Below are 9687 nucleotides of genomic sequence, written 5' to 3'. Positions count from 1 at the left end.
CCGGCAACGGTCACTTGCAAATTTTCTTTTTGTTAACGTGAGGATGGCATAAGAAGGTCGAAACGTTGTTCTCTGTTTTATTAGTAGAAGTGTTACTACCCGTACTACCCGCCCTAAGATACACCGCTTTTTAACCGTTTTTCCGACACTGAAAAACGAGATGCATCTGTAGTCTTCAATGATACAGCTTAGTGGACGTCTACCAAATCTCAGTATATTTACATTTAACGATACCATTTATAAACAGTTAAGTGCTGTTGCTATGGGGACCTCCGATGCTAACTTGTTTATAGCCTAAAACGTACATACAATGTTTTCCCCCAGTTTATAGGACTAACTTCCATACCAGGTATATTTATGAAATCTTTGTTAATTGCCTTTCTTTAAATTTTACTTGACACATTCTGTTAGTCCGCTTGTCATCTCTTGTTATAGGCTGTAGCGTTGGAAACGACCTACTAGCTTCTAGTGTTCGTTATAAGCAGTGCTCGAAGTGAAGACAACGTGGGGTTGTGAGTCCCCCCTTACTTCTCTAATTTGGCAGTCATTTCGAGGACCTTCATTAAGAATTTCAAACAGTGAAAACGATATCATCATTATATGCGCAAGCGTGCACCGACTTCTGAATTCCCAACAGATAGCCCATTATAGAGCTTTGTGCTTAACTACAAAGAAACAAGAGTTGCAAGGCTTATAATCAGTGCTCTGCCCACCACGTATCTTGAAACCCAATTTCTAGCGTTGTAAGTCCGCAGAAGTACCGCTGAGCAATTGGGGTAGGGGGCTATTAATTTTCATACTTATTTACGATTTTATTAATCTGATTCCCCCTCACCCACCTTACGTTTTGTCCCTTACTTGCACCGTTTTATGGGTTTACGTCACATTTGTAGTGGCGATAATGGTTTGTTTTCCAAACCCGAAGAAATGGACGATTTTTTTTTTTGTCGTAACTCTCTTAAACTTATATTACAAAATGCCTTTCTTAAAGTCAATCATGAACCTCATACAAACACTCCATACACGTTGTCACAAAATACGAAATATAATAAACGTTCTTCAAGTATCCTCGAAACCCCTAAATTCACTGGTAAAAGAGTATTATGACATTCTTATTTTCTTTCATAATTAAGCCTAATTGATGCTTTGATAAGAATCTCCCTATGGATTTATTTGGCTTTTCCTTGTAGAGGTTGTTCATTTTTATAACAAAGTCTGGAAACCACCTCATACATCACTGATTAAGAGGCCAGAGACCCTCAGATTTCAGATAAAACTGTCCTTAATTTTAAACTACTGACTAGAAGAAAAGGAAACGATTAACAGCACCCGAATCAGAAGTACTTTGTCTGGCTTTCAACCGAATAATGGGGCTGGCTCTCACTTTTATAACGTATCCACAGCTGACAGACAAGAGTGTGAACAGAGGATTGTCTGGTACGTGGCTGTCACGTTAATTGTCGTGAAAAACCGAGATTGGGAACAATTAGTTAATTGTGATTAGGTTCTACGAGCTGGAAAAGCAACTTTTTAAGGTGGGTGGGTAGGGGCGTTTAAGAAAATATAACTTATTTTTGAATAATTATATTTTAAGACTAACATAATGAATTACTTCATTAAGTCGTAAGGGGACGCAAGAAAGATAAGTCTTCTCCCGAGTAGAGATTTTTATACCTTGACAATTTGGTTCTTTTAACACCATAACACCTCAGTAGTGGCCTTCCCTCCCCCGCCTTGTGGCTCAGTGGGAAATCTGAAGGCTTATAACATTAATCACCAGGTTTTGTTATTCATGATGGGCACAGCACAGATAGCGCATTGTGTAGTTTTGTGTATAAAGACAAACATTCAAGTAGTTGATTTACTCTTGTTTGTTTGTTTTGAGTTTCGCGCAAAGCTGTACGAGGATTATCTGCGCTAGCCGTCCCTAATTTAACAGTGTAAGACTAGAGGGAAGGCAGCTAGTCATCATTACCCACCGCCAACTCTTGGACTACGTTTTTACCAAAGAATGGCGGAATTGACTGTCACATTATAATGCCCCCACGACTGAAAGGGCGAACATGTTTGGTGCGACAGGGATTCGAAGTCGTGACCCTTGGATTATGAGTCGAGTGCCTTAAACACCTGGCCATGCCGGGCCTTGTTTGTTTGTAGTTAAGTATAAAGCTACACAATGGAGTATTCCACCATCAGTATCAAAACCTAGTTTCTAGCGTTGTAAATCCGCAGACATGCTGCTGAGTAGCTGGGTGACTAATATACACTGGAATTCAATACGTGTAATTTATTTTTCTAAGCATCATTAATTAATTATATTAATCCATTAATTGATTATAAATATAATTCGGAAACGATAATTAAGAGGAAAAAAAAATGAAATACTATAAAGCTATAACAAAAGTCGTATGAAGAATAATTATTTACTAACGTTTGTATTAATTTTTGAATTTAATTCAAGCAAATTTTGTGTCGATTCGATTACATCACAGCTTAGCGACAACTTATGATGTTGCCATGTGGTTCTCGAATTAGGCGCCTAAGTAAAAATAAATCCATAATGATTAATATAAATAGACAAAAGTTATTATCTCAGCCGTTCATTATAGGCGGAGGTTGTTTTCACCCCTGTTTGTGTTTGTCAGCAAAATTTCTCAAAAGCGGCTGAATGGATTTGGACGAAAGTTTGTACACATTTGGACTATGATCCAACTTGCGAGTGATTACTTGTTGGAAGGTCAAGGTCACAAAAATCAGCGTGAGAACTGGTTTTTCACACTATTTTTGCTCTGTAACTCAGTAAAAAATGATAGGATTTTGATGAAACATTATGGACTATGTCTTGCCAAAAATGATCCATGTGCGTTGATAACGATATATATGTAAAACGGCTTGTTTGGGTTGAGAAAATTATTTACGTAGAGGAGCAAACAACGAGCCGTTTGTACATATATATTTTTCTCTACAAGTGGGTTTTCTCGACATCACTGATTATATGGTCAGATATTTATATATATTTTCAGAGCCTAATACAATTAACGCTACGCGGTGGAGTTTTTTTTTTTTAATTTCGCACAAAGCTATACGAGGGCTATCTGCGCTAACCGTCCCTAATTTAGCAGTGTAAGAGTAGAGGGAAGACAGCTAGTCATCATCACCCATCGCCAACTGTTAGGCTCCTCTTTTATCAACGAATATTGAGACTGACCGTCACATAATAACGCCCCAACGGCTGAAGGGCGAGCTTGTTTGGTGTGACAATGATTCGAACCTGCGACTCTCGAATTACGAGTCGAGCGCCTTAACCACCTAGTCATGCCGGGCCACCGCGAAACTTCTGGTCAGAGAAAGTTACTCGTGTAGATCAGATATTAAAATCAATCCGCTTACGAGTGTGGCTAATTAAATATACTATTCTTACCTTCTTACTTGTAAATATTAGAACGGGGTATTTTCATTAGTTTGGCTCTCTCGCTGCTGTCGACACTTTCGATCATAAATCTAATAATGTCTCATGGGGTTCGAGCAACTCAGAATGTTTAGGTTCGTCCTAATTTTCATATACTAAACCACCAATAGTAAATTATATCCGTAATAAAAACACTAGGGGAGAAATTGATGCTTAACACACGAAACGTTTTACTTTCTTTTACTGGTTGTATTATCTTGTATTCAGATACATAAAGTTTATAAAATGTAAAGGCAACGTTGTGTATTTAAAGTAATTAAAACAGAAAAGTGATCTGCCTAGGTTACTGAACTGTGGATTCGTAGAGCTCCAAACAAATATTGTGGCTGGCTATGCAGGGCGTGTCTGTGACACGAGGTTCGACCGACCTGTTCCATCAGACGTGATATCCACTAAACACCTCGATTACAAAATGCGTTCTTAAGCCTGATGGTCTGACGAAGCATAAAAAATCGATCAACTTATCAAATAAGAGACACCAGATGTAGAGATGCTTTCAAAACCTGGGTACTGGAGACAAATATTAAATTTCAGGAAGGTGACGGTGCTTGTACACTACGTTTCTATGAACAAGTGAAGAAATGAAAACACCAAACCTTAACACCTAAACATTGCTGTCTTATATGAGGCTCCAAGGGATGATAGATTCGTCAACCAATCACCTTTCCTTTTGCAATATGTACACTCAATCCCTCCCTTACGCATATGGTGACGTCAGTGTACTTCCGTACATCTACGTTCATTTCTTCATGGTTTACTGAAGTTTACAAAGCTCCTCAGACCTGTTATTCTTTTAATTACGTAGATAATAATGAAAAATTAAAAACGATGAAAACACATACGTTAAATTTTGGTACTAATGTGATAAATTGAAGTAATATTTAACGTAGAAACGAGGAAGAATACCAATTATTATGTCAACCATACTACATACATGTCACATGCATTATTAACGACATCTTTCACTCGAGTCAGATGGTTAAAGTGCTCACCTCACAGTCTGAGGGTTGATGGTTTGAATTCCCGTCCTGCTAAACATGCTTGCCCTTTCAGCTCTGGGTACGTTATAATATCACGGTCAATTCCACTATTCGTTGGTAAAGGGAAAGTCCAAGAGTTGGCGACAGATGGTGATGACTAGCTGCCTTCCTTCTAGTCTTATTCTGTTAAATTAGGAACGACTACTGCAGATAGCTCTCGTGTAGCTTTGCGCTAAATTCCTAATAGTGAAACTTTCGAGTACACTACACTGATATAAACTTATTTCAAGTCGGACGACAGGGCAGACCCAACAGTGTAACTAATGAATGTTTATAAACATACAAAATAATAAATTAATTAAATTAATACCTGAACAGTGCAATAAATTGCTAGAATATTGGTACTATAATTGAATTGTAACCATGTTATATATAATAAATGGCGTAATGTTATACTATATAAGGATAGAAAACTGCTACATAATTTGCATTAACGATATTTATATGTGTAGTAAAAGCTTTACCTACCAAGAGGTAAAACTCAGTACACTGTGATGATTCAGTATTACCTTAAACAAGTTTGCAAAAACAAACAAGGATGAAATGTACAAGTGAATGTTTTGGTATTCTGTAAAACATAGAAACCCGTAACTGGTATGAATAAAACTGTTGAATTTCTCGTAAAACTTAATGAATTTAATGCTTCAAACAACGTTAGGCTTGGCCTGGCACTCGACTCGTAATCCGAGGATTGGGGGCTCAACCCCGGTCGCACAAAACATGTTCGCCCTTTCAGCCGTGGAGGCGTTACAAAGTGACGGTCAATTTCACTATTCGTTGGTAAAATAGTATCCCAAGAGTTGGCGGTGGGTAGTGATGATTAGCTTTCTCCCTTCTAGTCTTACACTGTTAAATTAGGGATGGCTAGCGCAGATAGCTCTCGTGTAGCTTTGCGCTAAATTAAAAAAAAACAAAAACAATCCAACGACACTAGAAAAAAAACCTCATTTGTGAAAAATGGAAGTGAAATTACGAGGTCTGTCCCTAAAAATCTTGTAATGTTGGAGAAATTCTATTGTTTCTGCCCCACCTTTGGCACAGCGGCATGTTTATGAACTTAAAATTTTAAAATCCGGATTTCGATACCCGTGATGTGCAGAGCATAGATAGCTTTTGTGAAGCTTCGTGCCCTCAAACAAACCTCTATTGTTTCTAATAAGCTGTGAGTAGAAAACATCTTAAAATAATTTACTTGAAACATCTGTATTTGGAAACCGATTGATTAATAATGCTTTCTAATGAATTTTGTTCTTATAAAAGTTTTTGTTGTTATTTTTCCAGGGTGAGTTTTGACGATGAACCTAATCGTCAATATCAGCGTATATACGACAAAAATTGGAGCTAGCAAACAAAAAAGAGGCGTTATTATAGGAGAAAAAGTGGCGCTTGACGCATGTAGCTCACGAAATTCACGAGAAACCGATCGTGACCTGCTCACTGACCGTCTAACACTTCATTTTTATGATTATGATATCTCAATATTTGATTATAGCTAAGCCCGTGACAACCGACATGGAAGGCGCTTGTTTGTTTGTTTCTTTTTTTAATTTCACGCAAAGCTACATGAGGGATATCTGTGCTAGCCGTCCCTAATATAGCAGTGTATTACTAGAGGGAAGGCAGCTAGTCACCAACACCCACCGCCAACTCTTGAGCTACTCTTTTACCAACAAATAGTTGGATTGACCATCACATTATAACGCACTCACAGCTGAAAGGGCGAGTATGTTTGGTGCGACAGAGATTTGAACTCGCGATCCTCGGATTACGAGTCAAACGCTTTAACCCACCTGGCCATGCCGGGCCGATGGAGGGCGCTATGACCTAACAAGATTCGTTCTGGCCAGACATGACAGGGATGTATCATTTTTTTCAGTGTGTGTGTTTTTTAATTGCAAAGCCACATCGGCCTATTTACTTTGTCCACCGAAGGAAATCGGGCCCCCGATTTTAGCATCGTAAATCCGAAGACTTACCTCTGTCCCAGCGGGGTACTTTTTGTACAGAAAACTACAACTAGTATCAGTAGCTGCTAAATTTCGGCATTTTTTCCCCTCCTGTATAAAATCCTGTTAAGAAGGAATTTTTATACCAAGGATTCATTTAGCACCGAGCGAAATTAACTTGTAATTTGTTACTAATAAAAGTTTCTGAACAATTAATGAGTATTTACAAGAAGCGCGGTTTTCAAGAGAACTGATGCAATAATACAGTTGAGGTGATTACGTAAAAACTGTGATCAGTGAATGCTGTGACAAGAATAGATGATGGGAAGAAACACCCTTTGGTTGAAAGAAATATTGCTCACGATAGGATTTGATTTCCTTAAGCTAGAAAGCATTTTTTCCTTACGTCTATTTAAAACGGCAAAGTTGCAAATGAATATTGGAAGATTCGAATTTGGTAGGATTTCATTCCCGCCATTTTTATAGGGCTTTTATATAAGTACACTAATATATAAAAAACTCACGTGCGAGTGTCAAATGATTGCATTTTAAAGTCTGGTCTGCATTTTTGTTTCAACTGTTTTTTTTTTTTTGAAGTAAAACAAAAAGAAGCAAACGAAAAATTTTCTCTCTGGCTATTTGAGGATGCTGTAGCCTCGCCACAACGGATTTGTATTCGTTTTTAATTTAGGTGTTTCTTTTTATTAACTGGATGTTGTTCAATTTAGTAAGTCCTACTATGCTGCTTTAGGTAAAAGAGATTCAAGAAATCAGTGTATCTCTGACATTAAAGAAAACGTAAAGAAACATTGTAATCATAAGTACAGTCTGCTGTACTTCTGTTAATTTAGCTGTATATCTGAAGAAATAAAAGATAGATTTACAAATAGTGGTATTTTATTGCAAAATTATTTGTGCTAAATTCTTACCTTTTTCATTAAATAAATACAAATGTAAAATCTTAAAATCTGTCTTATTATCGTCGTATTATTCTTCCGACACTCACCAGGTGGAATTTAGAGTTCTTTGTTTGTCGAGTCTTGGCTTATCTCAAGAGCAAGGATGAAGAAAATGGCGTTTATATTCTTCTGACCCAGTCAAAATTCGCGTATTCAAATTCATCCAAAAACTGAATAGCCGTGGGCCGTTAAAAACGTAATTCCTTTATGAAACGAAACTTGTATCTTATCCTAAGCATCTCTCGCGACCCCTGACCCACTGGATGACCATTAAGATTATCATTTTCATTCCTTAGATGTATCTGACACTGATGGTCTACAGTAATGTTTCATTCGTGTTAACTGTTCATAAAAGCTCACTACAACATGTCTTAAAAGCTAAATCGCATATCTATACATTCACGATTCTCTCGATGACACACAGATATTTAGAGAGTGTATCGGGAACATAACACCTTAAATAACCAGTTCATATGGAGTGGTATCAAGAACATATCATTTTAAATAATCAGTTCATGTGTGATAATATCCAGAACATAACACTTTAAATAACCAGTTCATGTGGAGTGGTATCAAGAACATATCATTTTAAATAATCAGTTCATGTGTGGTAGTATCAAGAACATAACACTTTAAATAACCAGTTCATGTGTGGTAGTGCCAAAAACATATCATTATAAATAACCAGTTCTTGTGTGGTAGTATCAAGAACATATCATTCTAAATAACTAAATCATGTGTGGTAGAATCAAGAACATAACATTTTAAATAACCAGTTCATGTGGAGTGGTATCAAGAACATATCATTTTAAATAATCAGTTCATGTGTGATAATATCAAGAACATAACACTTTAAATAACCAGTTTATGTGTGGTAGTGTCAAGAACATAACACTTTAAATAACCAGTTCATGTGGAGTGGTATCAAGAACATATCATTTTAAATAATCAGTTCATGTGTGGTAGTATCAAGAACATAACACTTTAAATAACCAGTTCATGTGTGGTAGTGCCAAAAACATATCATTATAAATAACCAGTTCTTGTGTGGTAGTATCAAGAACATATCATTCTAAATAACCAGTTCATGTGTGGTAGTATCAAAAACATAACACTTTAAATAACCAGTTCATGTGGAGTGGTATCAAGAACATATCATTTTAAATAATCAGTTCATGTGTGGTAGTATCAAGAACATAACACTTTAAATAACCAGTTCATGTGTAGTAGTGCCAAAAACATATCATTATAAATAACCAGTTCTTGTGTGGTAGTATCAAGAACATATCATTCTAAATAACTAAATCATGTGTGGTAGAATCAAGAACATAACATTTTAAATAACCAGTTCATGTGGAGTGGTATCAAGAACATATCATTTTAAATAATCAGTTCATGTGTGGTAGTATCAAGAACATAACACTTTAAATAACCAGTTCATGTGTGGTAGTGTCAAAAACATATCATTATAAATAACCAGTTCTTGTGTGGTAGTATCAAGCACATATCATTCTAAATAACTAAATCATGTGTGGTAGAATCAAGAACATATCATTATAAATAACCAGTTTTTGTGTGGTAGTATCAAGAACGTTTTCACTTTAAATAACCAGTTCATGTGTGGTAGTATCAAGAACATATCATTTTAAATAACCAGTTTATGTGTGGTAGTATGAAGAACATATCATTTTAAATAACCAGTTTTTGTGTGGTAGTATCAAGAACATATCATTTTAAATAACCAGTTTATGTGTGGTAGTATGAAGAACATATCATTTTAAATAACCAGTTCATGTGTGGTAGTATCAAGAACATATCATTCTAAATAACTAAATCATGTATGGTAGAATCAAGAACATATCATTTTAAATAACCAGTTCATGTGTGATAGTATCAATAACATAACACTTTAAATAACCAGTTCATGTGTGGTAGTATCAAGAACATAACACTTTAAATAACCCGTTCATGTGTGATAGTATTAAAAACATATCTTTATAAATAACCAGTTTTTGTGTGGTAGTATCAAGAACATATCATTTTAAATAACCAGTTTATGTGTGGTAGTATCAAGAGAATATCATTTTAAATAACCAGTTTGTGGGTGGTAGTATCAAGAACATATCGTTTTAAATAACCAGTTTATGTGTGATAGTATTAAAAACATATCTTTATAAATAACCAGTTTTTGTGTGGTAGTATCAAGAACATATCATTTTAAATAACCAGTTTATGTGTGGTAGTATCAAGAACATATCATTTTAAATAATCAG

The sequence above is a fragment of the Tachypleus tridentatus genome, chromosome 13 (assembly GCF_004210375.1).
Source record: "Tachypleus tridentatus isolate NWPU-2018 chromosome 13, ASM421037v1, whole genome shotgun sequence".
NCBI classification, from domain to species: domain Eukaryota; kingdom Metazoa; phylum Arthropoda; class Merostomata; order Xiphosura; family Limulidae; genus Tachypleus; species Tachypleus tridentatus.
The sequence above is the reverse complement of the archived record's forward strand: the minus strand, read 5'-3'. Positions refer to the sequence as shown.